This window comes from Oryzias latipes, chromosome 3 (genome assembly GCF_002234675.1).
Source record: "Oryzias latipes chromosome 3, ASM223467v1".
Lineage (NCBI taxonomy): Eukaryota > Metazoa > Chordata > Actinopteri > Beloniformes > Adrianichthyidae > Oryzias > Oryzias latipes.
In genome coordinates, this window is record NC_019861.2 from 26,165,153 (window position 1) to 26,175,611 (window position 10,459).

The window sequence follows — 10,459 nt, forward strand, 5'->3', positions numbered from 1 at the left end:
ACATTAAAGCCCATTTAGGTCCCACATACAACCCATATAGGATACTGATAGACACATTAGTGGGGCCAAAGTGGGTCTTGGGTAGTTTACCCAGTTGGGACCCACATGGGCCCTGTTTTTATCCCACTTCCAGCCCACATGGGCAAATATATGGGCCCTACATGGGTTCTAATATTATTTACCCACTTGGGGCCTAACTGACACCCACTCAGCACCCACTTCAAGCCTATGCGGGCATACACAGTTGGGGCCACCACGGAAACTGCGGACAAACCCACTTATAGCCCACATTAAAGCCCATTTAGGTCCCACATACAACCCATATAGGATACTGATAGACACATTAGTGGGGCCAAAGTGGGTCTTGGGTAGTTTACCCAGTTGGGACCCACATGGGCCCTGTTTTTATCCCACTTCCAGCCCACATGGGCAAATATATGGGCCCTACATGGGTTCTAATATTATTTACCCACTTGGGGCCTAACTGACACCCACTCAGCACCCACTTCAAGCCTATGCGGGCAGACACAGTTGGGGCCACCATGGAAACTGCGGACAAAACCATTTGGGGCCCACATTTTCTGCCCATCTTTAAACCATATGGGGCCCACTTGGCTTTGCTGGCTGGGTATCAATGAGTTCAAACAAAACATGAACACAATAAGAAACTCTGACCATAAGAAAGCATTTAAAACATTCAATCTGTGCGTCACTTTCAATGTTTTTGTGAAAAATTTCATAATAATCCTCTGGTTTGTTTCTTTCTTGTTGCTGTTGGGAATTGTTGTTTTGAATTGTTACAGTCAATAAAGTTTGTATAAAAAACAACTGCAATCTGTCATGCGACATGATACCTGCAAAACAAAAAGTTTGCATTAGTAATGGAAACATTAATTTCTGTAAAAAAAATAAAAATAAACACCTGTTTGTCGCTGGGCTTATTTTTAGAACTTAACCTTCCCGATAAACGTGGGAGCAATCACAAAACCAGTTTAGAGCCAAACGTCTTTTTTTATTATTTACAGTGTATTTCTAAACTCAACTAGTTGATGTTGAAAAAATACGCTTGCATGGACGTTACGACAGAGTACATCGGTCCCTAGAAATGTTATTAAACCTAAATATTAAACCTCAGACGATCTTATTTTACGAGATTTTTCCACAGGAAAAAAAAGAAACTCGCGTCACATGACCCCGCGTCAGCCCACAGATATGATGGAAAAGATCAGACATTGTACACAGCATTTAGACTTGTAGTGTGAATACTTTAACATGTAAAAGAATATTGAATAAAAAAATCGCTAAGTAAATTTAGAGAACTCTCCAGTCTGTTCCTGAACAACATTCTTCCGGTTTGTTTAAATGTCCTTCAAAGTCGCAACAACACAGCATGAAACCTATACACGGGTCCGTAGAAATGTAAATAAAAATAATTAATAAATAGCAACGTACCTTTTTTTTTTTTTTTTTTTTTTTTTTTTTAACTTGTCCTGTCCAACAGCTGGGCAGACAGATGAGAGCTGAGGGCCTCTTGTGTTGGACAGATTTTACTTTAACAAGAGGGGTTATTAATCTTCAGACAAACCAAAGGTATGTCTGGATAAACCCCTTTTGTAATTGAGGCCAAACTTTATTAATTTCAATCATGTCTGAAAATCTTTGGTGTTGGACCGGACGGAAAAGGAAAGAGGGGAAGAAGAGAGAGGGACGATAGAGAGAGGGGGGGTAGGGGGTGATAATAGGAGGGGAAGGGGGATAAGACCATGAAGCAGCATAAAGCAACAAGTTTACTGGTTGTTAATCATTATGGTAACGTTCAAATGTAGTACAATAAGGGCGGAGCCTGTCCACACACACACTCAAATGTTATAAACACACCTGCTAGCTGCAAAAAATGTCCACCTGTCGACATATATACAAAACAGATAGTGTTCACACGCATACTTATGCCTTAAAACCAACTAGTGTGAAATATTTCAGTCATTCAGTCATGCAAACTGTAAGTGCAAAGGTGAGCTAACACCTGTGCTCAGGTGAGTGTTTATGTTCTTCTAAAATGGATGGTGGAACGTGGAAAGAAGGAGGGAGAGTGCCCAGCCATCCCCACCCCAAGACCCCCACCGCAGCAGCAGCGGCAGCCGGAATCCCCCCAACGCCACACGGGAACCGGCAGGGAACAACCGCCGCCCGGGCGACCAAGCCCGCCACCCAGGCCAGGGCCAGCAGGACCGCCGCAAGGCCCCCAGAGCCAGAGAGCAGGGAAGCACGGAGGGAGAGAGAGCGCCGCCCCAGCCCAACCAGGAGAGCAGCCCCCCCGCCGCGCCGGGAGAACCCAACGCAGGGCCCCACCGGAGACGGACGCCCACAGCCCCAGACGAGCACCCCACCACCACCCAGGAGTTCCGGGCATCCCCCCGCCCCAACCCCAGGTACGAGCCAGGACCCCCCAAGGGAGACCCGCTCCGCGCTCCAGGCAGCCATCCGCCCGGCCCGCGGCTGGTCCAGGGAGGAGCGGGGCAGGGGCCCGCCGCCCCCGCCCAAGAGGGGGGGAACCCCGGGGGAAAAAAAAGAGGGCCCACAAGGGGTGTTGTAAATATGGCCCGACCAGGCTCGGCCACAGTTGGAAATATGGCGGGGCCCAGCGCCCAGGAGCAAGGACCAGAACCCACCCCCCAGGGACACGAACACTCCCGGCTCAGATGTAATGTGAACCCCCCCGCCGCGCGGAGAGAGCACCGCCGGGCCCAGGAAGCCGGCACCCCGGGGACACGGCCGCCGTTGCAAAGGGGCCCGTACCCCCCACCAGGGAAGAGGCAGGGGACAGATGGTCCTAGGTCCCACCTTCCTTGCAAAATGTGTGTGCGTGTATGTGTGTTTGAGAGGGTGTGTGTGTGCATGTGTGTGTGTTTATGTTGGAATGTATATATTGAGGGGGGAGGGGTGTGTGTGCTAAGGGGGGTGCAGTTAAAATTGGCGGGTAGGGCACTGAGGGGACATCTCCTGATTACTCACAGTGACGTCCCCTCACCCTCCCCACCAAGGGACCCTAAATGTCTAAGGTGTGGTTAAAATTGGCGGGTAGGGTGCCAGGAGGACATCCGCTGCTTGCTGGCAGTGATGTCCAAGCACCCCCCCTACCAAGGGCCCTACATGTCTAAGGTGCAAATAAAACCGAAAGAGGGGGGGCCCACTCCATACGGCAACCATGGGAGGGGGGCCACTGCCTAGTAAACCCCCCCCCCCAAGGCTCATCGCAGGCTAAGCCCCCCACCCCCTCACCCTATTATGAGGTTATATGAGGAAGGGGGTAAGTTGGGGACAGCTGGTAGACTGTCCCCCGGTGGTCAGACAGCTGCCCCCCCCCCCCCCCCAGCAAGGGGGCCAGGCCCACCCAGCCCAGGGGCCCCACCCCCGGAGGCGCCGACACCCCAGGCCCAGCACCACCCCCCCCCACACAGAGAGAGAGGAGCCAGAAAGCGTCGGCCCCCCCCAGGAGCAAGCCCAGGCCCCCACCCCCAAACGCCGGCCCTGGAAGAGCTCTGGTCAGGCCTCGACGGGACCGAGGCAGCCGACCGGCCGGGGAAACCGCCGATGGCCTCAGCGGAGACCCCGACCCGTCAACCCCCCCTGCCCCGTACCAATGGTGCCCCCCCCCTCCCCCAGAATGCCCCCCCACAAGGCAGGGCCGACAAGACCCCCCACCCCACCACCCCCAGACCCCGCAGCCAAAGCGGATGACACCCAGAGCGACCGGGGGCCCCAAGAGGGCTGTCCCGTCCCGCCCCAGAGCCAGGGAAGGGCCGATCCCAGCCCCAGGTGTAGGTGGGAAGCCCATCCAGCGCCGCTGGGCCCCCCCCGAGCAGCGCCCCCCGCAAACCCCCCCCAGCACAGGCAAAGGGACCACCCCCCCAAGCCAAGCCAGACCACCACCCCACCCCCCCACCACGCACCCCCACACCCAAGCCCAGAGGACCACGCAGCGCCCCAGCCCGCCCAACCCAGGCGCCGGACCCGACCCCCCGACCAACGGAGCCCCCACCACCCCCCGCCAGGCACCGGAGGCCCCGACCCCCACCCCAGCCCACGGCAGAAGGGCAAGGAGCGGCGACGACCAGGCCCCCCCCCACCCCCTAAGTCACGGAGTTAGCTATGGGAGACCAGAGAGACTGAGCTCTTTCAAAGTTACTTGAACCTTGGGCTGACATTTTTTCCAAGCTGATATGATCAAGCAGCAGATTTCTGTGTTGACTTATATTTATATTTTTCTTGCTTTTCCAATTTATTAAAATAGTTTTTTTAGCAATGCAAAGAGTTATGAAAATGATAGAGCCTAATCCTCCTTCTACATCGATGGCACTCATGTCACCAAGCACACAAAGTGACGGTGAAGCTGTGATTGAAACCTTAAGCCAGACTGATAGATCGGCACATACCTGCTGCCAGAGAGCCTGGACAGGCGTGCAGAACCACAGTGCATGCATGTAATTGTCGGGTAGATTACTGTCACAGTGCTGACAAATGTCTGAGTTACTGAGACCCATCTTGAACATCCTCTGTCCAGTGTAGTAAATTCTGTGAAGAGTTTTGAAATGGATTAGCTGCAGATTTGGACTTTTTGTCAGTTTAAAGGTGTTTAGACAAAGTTCTGACCAAAAGCTTTCATCTGTGCTGATGCTCAAATCCGCATCCCATTTTGTTGTCGGAAGTGAAATATTATTATCTAAATTACATAAAAGTTTGTATATTTTGGAGAGAGTTTTATTCATTGTGAAATTGATCAGAGTGGTAACTACATCTGGTAGCTTTAAATCGTTGTCTCTGTATTTAAACTTTTTAGTAATAATTGATTTAAGTTGCTGATATTCCAAGAAGTTATATATTCCATGTTTGTCTTGAAGTTCCTGGGGAGTTATGAATCTTCTATCAATAATTATGTGCTCTAGTTGTTTTATGCCCCCTGCTTGCCAAGCTGGGAAGTGGATAATCTTTTTGTTTATGAGGATGTCTGGGTTGTTCCAGATGGGTGTCATTTTGCACGGTTGAATTGATGATTTTGATATTTTGAGAAATTCCCACCAGGCTGTTAAGGTGGCATTTATATTGGTACTTTTGAAACAATCCTGTCTTTTAACTATTTGGCTGATAAATGGAAGATCTGACAGGTTGATCTTTCCACATAACGCCTGTTCCAAGTCTAACCATGAGTTGGTTTCTGGATTATTTTTTAACCATTTTAAGATGTATTGTAGTCTATTTGCAAGAAAGTAATTGTGGAAATTAGGTAATTCTAATCCTCCACAGCTTTTTGCAGATTTTAAAGTTTTTAGACTAATTCTTGCAGGTTTATTGTTCCATAGAAAGCTTGATATGGATGAGTCTAATGTTTTGAACCATTTTAATGGCGGCTGTGTGGGAATCATTGAGAATAGATAATTAACTTTGGGTAAGATTTTCATTTTTACCGTGGCTACCTTGCCCATAAGGGACAGAGGCAGGTTGGTCCAGCGTGTTAGATCGTCCTGTATGTTTTTCAGTAATGGGGTGTAGTTTAGCTGCACCAGTTCTGATATTTTGGGGGGAAAATAAATACCTAGATATTTTATATTGCCTGATTTAACTGGTATTGTGGGTCCTTGCTCCGCATTACTGTTCAGTGGTAATAAAACAGATTTATTCCAATTAATGGAATAGTCTGATATAGAAGAGAATTCATTAATGATTGTTGCCGTTTCATTTACAGAATGTATATTACTTAAAAACAGTAATATGTCATCTGCATAGAGACTAATTTTATGATGGCTGTGTTTGGTTTTAATTCCTTTGATACTCTCATTCTGTCTTATTGCTGCAGCTAGAGGCTCGATAAATATTGCAAAAAGAGAGGGGGAGAGTGGGCAACCCTGTCTAGTTCCTCTTCCAAGAAAAAACCTGTTGGAAGTCTGTTTATTAGTTCTAACTGATGCATTGGGGTTGTGATATAATATTTTGATCCAATTGATGAATGATTCTCCAAACCCAAACTTATGGAGGGCAGCAATGAGGAACTTCCAATTTACTCTATCAAAGGCTTTTTCAGCATCCAGTGATAGTATAGTCATTTCCTGGTTTTTGATGGTGGCAAAGTCTATTATGTTAACGAGTCTGCGGACATTGTCATCCGAGTGTCTGCCTTTGATGAATCCAGTTTGATCAAGGTGAATTATGTGAGGAGTGACTTTTTCTATTCTCTGTGCTAGTGCTTTGCAGATAATTTTTACATCTGCATTAATTAAAGAAATGGGGCGATAGCTTGAAGGACTCGTGGGGTCTTTGTCTGGTTTTAGAAGAAGGATAATGTTGGCAGAGTTCATGTTAGGTGGTAGAGATTGGCTTTCATTGATAAATTTTACCGTTTTATAAAACGTTGGTGCCAGTTGTTCCCAGAATTCCTTATAAAACTCTGCTGGAAAGCCGTCGGGTCCTGGTGCTTTGCTGTTAGGCATAAGTAACAGAGCTTCATGAAGCTCAGACAACGAGAGCGGAGAGTCTAAATTTGTGATTTGATCTTCGTTTAACTTGGGCAGGTTTATATTGTTAAGAAATGAGTTGATGCTTTGTTCTGATGGATTGATCTGTGGAGTGTATAAGTTTTGATAAAAGTCTTTAAACGCATTATTAATTTTTACCGGGTCATGGGTGACATTCCCTGTTTTGTCCATAATAGAAGCGATTGTTGATTTTTCTTTATTAATTTTAAGCTGATTAGCTAGAAATTTGCCAGATTTATTCGAGTTTTCATATCTTTCCAGTCGAAGCCTTTGTATCTGGAATTGTGTTTGTTTATTGATGATGTCATTAAACTGCAGCTTTAAATTTTTCAGGTCGCCCAGTATGTGTTCCTGTGCAGAAGCAGCATAAGCAGTCTCCAGGGTTTTGATTTTATTTTCTAATTCTAATAAATCTGCTTTCTCTTTGCGTTTTTTATGCGTTGAATAAGAGATGATTTTCCCTCTCATGACTGCTTTTGCTGTTTCCCAAAGAATACTTGGTGATATTTCAGAAGTATTGTTGAATTCTAAGAAGGTTGCCCACTGTTTTTTAAAGAATTCAATAAATTCCTGGTCTTTTAACAGAGACGTATTAAATCTCCAGGTTGAACCTGAGGGTGTGGGTACTTCCCTTGAAATAGTAACAGAAACTGGTGCATGGTCACTGATAATAATTGGATGAATGTTGGAACTTTTAATTTCTTTCAAAAGGGAGTTACTGACTAATAAATAATCTAAACGAGAGTGTGAATGATGAACTGGAGAGAAAAAGGTGAACCCCTTAGTGTTTGGATGACAAGAGCGCCAAGCGTCGCAGAGACCCAGATCATTCATGTACTGCTTTAGAATACTTGCAGACTGCCATGTACGCTGGTTTGCTGCTGTGCTGAGTCTGTCAAGTTCAGGGTCCATAACAAGGTTGACGTCTCCTCCTATAATGATTGTGGAGTCAGAGTGAGCTGAGAGTGAGGTGAAGAATCTGTGAAAGAAGGAAGAGTCGTCAACATTCGGACCATAGATGCTGGCGATGCAAAAGTCTTTATTCTGAATGGATATATTAATGATTACAAATCTGCCTTCTGGGTCAGTTACTGTGTCCTTATGAGTAAATGTAACATTTTTATTAATCAAAACTGCAACCCCTCTTTGTTTGGAGTTGAAACTGGCAGAATACATAACTGGATACTGGGAACAGCACAGGAGATTACCAGCTGATAAAGATAAATGGGTCTCCTGCAGCAGAGCTATATCTGCTTTAAGATCATTCAGGTGATTTAACACTTTCAATCTCTTTGGCCCAGTGCCAAGTCCACGCACATTCCAGCTAACGATGTTAAGACTGTTCATAGCTGTTCTAACCGGGAGAGTGCAAGGCTAAATAGTGCGTGTGCCCGTCCGTGTGCGTGTGCCCGCTGTGCGTACCTGCTACACTGACAAGCGCTGTGCGTAGGAGGTGGACATGTCTTGGCTGTGAGCTGCATGTTGCGTGCGTCCTGTGTGAGCCTAAGTGAGGTTTTTGCAGTTTGTCAACGTGTGTGTGCGGGATTGCGTGTGCATGCTCTTATGCGCGCTAGTATGCGCGCGCGCCCGTTCCGTGCATAAATAAATACTCACCGTGGTTGCGTTGACTTTACCTGATTCACATATGAGGACATGGGAAGGGGGGGGACAAGAGAAAAGAGAGAGGAAAAGAGAAAGAACAAAAAACAAAAACAACGAAACAACAACAGAAACATGAATGTGAGAGAAAGAAAAAACACTTTTCCTGAGAGGTGTGGATTATTGATGATCCGATTATTTCCTATTCAATTAAATAAGTTTGCGGGTTTCTTCTGGGCGGCGCAGATGTCAGTGCACCTCTGAAAGCCTTCAGCACAGCCAGGGTGTTACCTCTGGGTCCCGGAACAGCTTGCCATTCACAAAAAGTTTATCAACGGCAACCACCGCGCGTGCTCCAGCAGACAGGTGCTTCCTCCTCAGCGGGAAGAGGATTTTCCGCCGGCGGAGGATCTCGCCTGGAAACTGATCATTCACGCTGTAATGTGTGCCTTTCAGCTCGCGTCCTCTGCTTTTTACCTGCTCCTTTTGTTTATAATGTTCAAATTTAGCAACAATAGGACGGGGACGCTGATTGTCCGGCCTTTTCCCTCCGAGCCGGTGAACCCTGTGGAAGGAGATCTTCTGGACTTCCTCCTTGGGGATCTTCAGATGGTCTTCCAAAAAGGACCTCACCGTGGCCTCGGGGACTTCTCCTGCCTCCTCTGGAACCCCGGAGATTACTAGATTGTCCCTCATGCTCCTTGACTGAAGATCCAGGAGGGTTTCCTTGATTGATCGGTTCTCCTCGGAGAGACGAGCGGTGTCGCTGCTCAGAGTCTTGACGGTCTCTCTGAGGGCCTTGTTCTCCTCTGCGAGCTCCCGCACCTGCTGCTGGCTGAATTCCAGAGACTCCCGCAGACCTTGAAATTCTCTATGGAGGATCTCCAGCAAGTTGAGGCGGCCATCAAAGCTGGAGAGCTTTTTATCAATCGAGTCCAGGATATCGCTCACGCCGCTGCCTGGAGAGGACGCAGCCCCGGGAGAGTCCTCAGGCCGTCCACGCTTGGAGGAGGGGGTGGTGGTGGCGGTTTTGGGTTTCACCATGACGCAGGTATTGTAGCACTCGTCGATGTATTTCTCCAGGTCCTCCAGGCTGACAGAAGCTTAATACTCTTAACAGGTTATGTTAATTTGCCGGAAATATTTTAATATGGCGGAAAAAATGAAAACAAGATCGAAAATGTTTGTTCAAATGCTTACGCGCCGCCGAGTCGACTCACCACACTCGTCTCGCTGGGTCTCGCGATACTACAGCATCACGTCCGCGATACGTACCTTTTGTTACTGCAACGTACCTTTTCACGAGATCTTCTATATGAAAAAAGAGAAACTCACGTCACGTCACGTGACCCACGTCAGGCTGCATATATTTATGGAAAAGATCAAACGCGTTCAGATCCTTTGAGGAAAAGTTGAACGAAACAAACAAACTACGAACTGCATGTCTGCAATGAATGGATATTATGAAAATAAAGGGGATATATACTGCTAGAAATGTTTTCAAAAATAAATTAGTCCACAATCACTCCTATTTTATGGCATTTTCTGCGGAAAAAAAGAGAAACATATTTGTCACGTGACCCACGCGCACGTCTGCAGATATGAATGAAAGTTAACGTGTTTCTCCAACGTAACAGAGCCTTTGGGAGAAAAAGTTGAACGAAACAAGCAAACTACAAACTGTATGTCCTAAATGAAAGCATATTTTAAAAGAAAATGGTATATTTCTCACTAGAAATGTTTTCAAAATAAAAATTAGTCCTCAAAATATCTTGTTTTATGGGATATTCCACCGAAAAAATGAACGTGCATCCGCCATGTTTTTTGCTCAAGGCAGGCCAAACCTCCAAAGTCACGTGATCCTGAGAAGGCTCGTAGAAAATGAATAGAAAAATGAAACGTATCCCCCTCACAGTTTAGGGGGCGTTTTTGTAAAACTCTCACGCATTTCCATGTGGACAAATGTAGCTACTACACATTTTAGGATGAGACTGGGTTGGATAAACATAAACATATTCTACATATCGTTCTTGTGTTTTCAATACATTTTAATAGGTTTTATTCCATCAAAGGAAAGAATCTGAGCATGTGATGGTCACATTTTTGCTCAAGCTTAAATCTGATCATGAGATATTAGCTTAACAAATATTAAAGTATTTTAAGCACAGCACAGAAATGTGTCTTGTGCAGTAGTGTGTTTGAATTTAACATATGCTGTACAAATAATTTCATTGACAAAATAGAAACCTCTGCCTGCTTAACCCAAAAGACAAAGACAATCAAATACAAATTCAAGGGCATCCAATAGTTTTTACATCCAAATCCATAGAGGT

General features: G+C 46.3%; 1 long non-coding RNA gene across 1 annotated transcript; it reads right to left on the minus strand.

Annotated features, from left to right (window-relative positions):
• Positions 1–1,018: 1,018 nt before the first annotated feature.
• On the minus strand, positions 1,019–9,616 carry LOC111946754. The gene is made up of 2 exons (XR_002872511.1): positions 9,422–9,616; positions 1,019–1,452 (listed from the first exon to the last, which is right to left on the minus strand). It is a non-coding gene; the product is annotated as an uncharacterized LOC111946754 (long non-coding RNA).
• Positions 9,617–10,459: the final 843 nt, after the last annotated feature.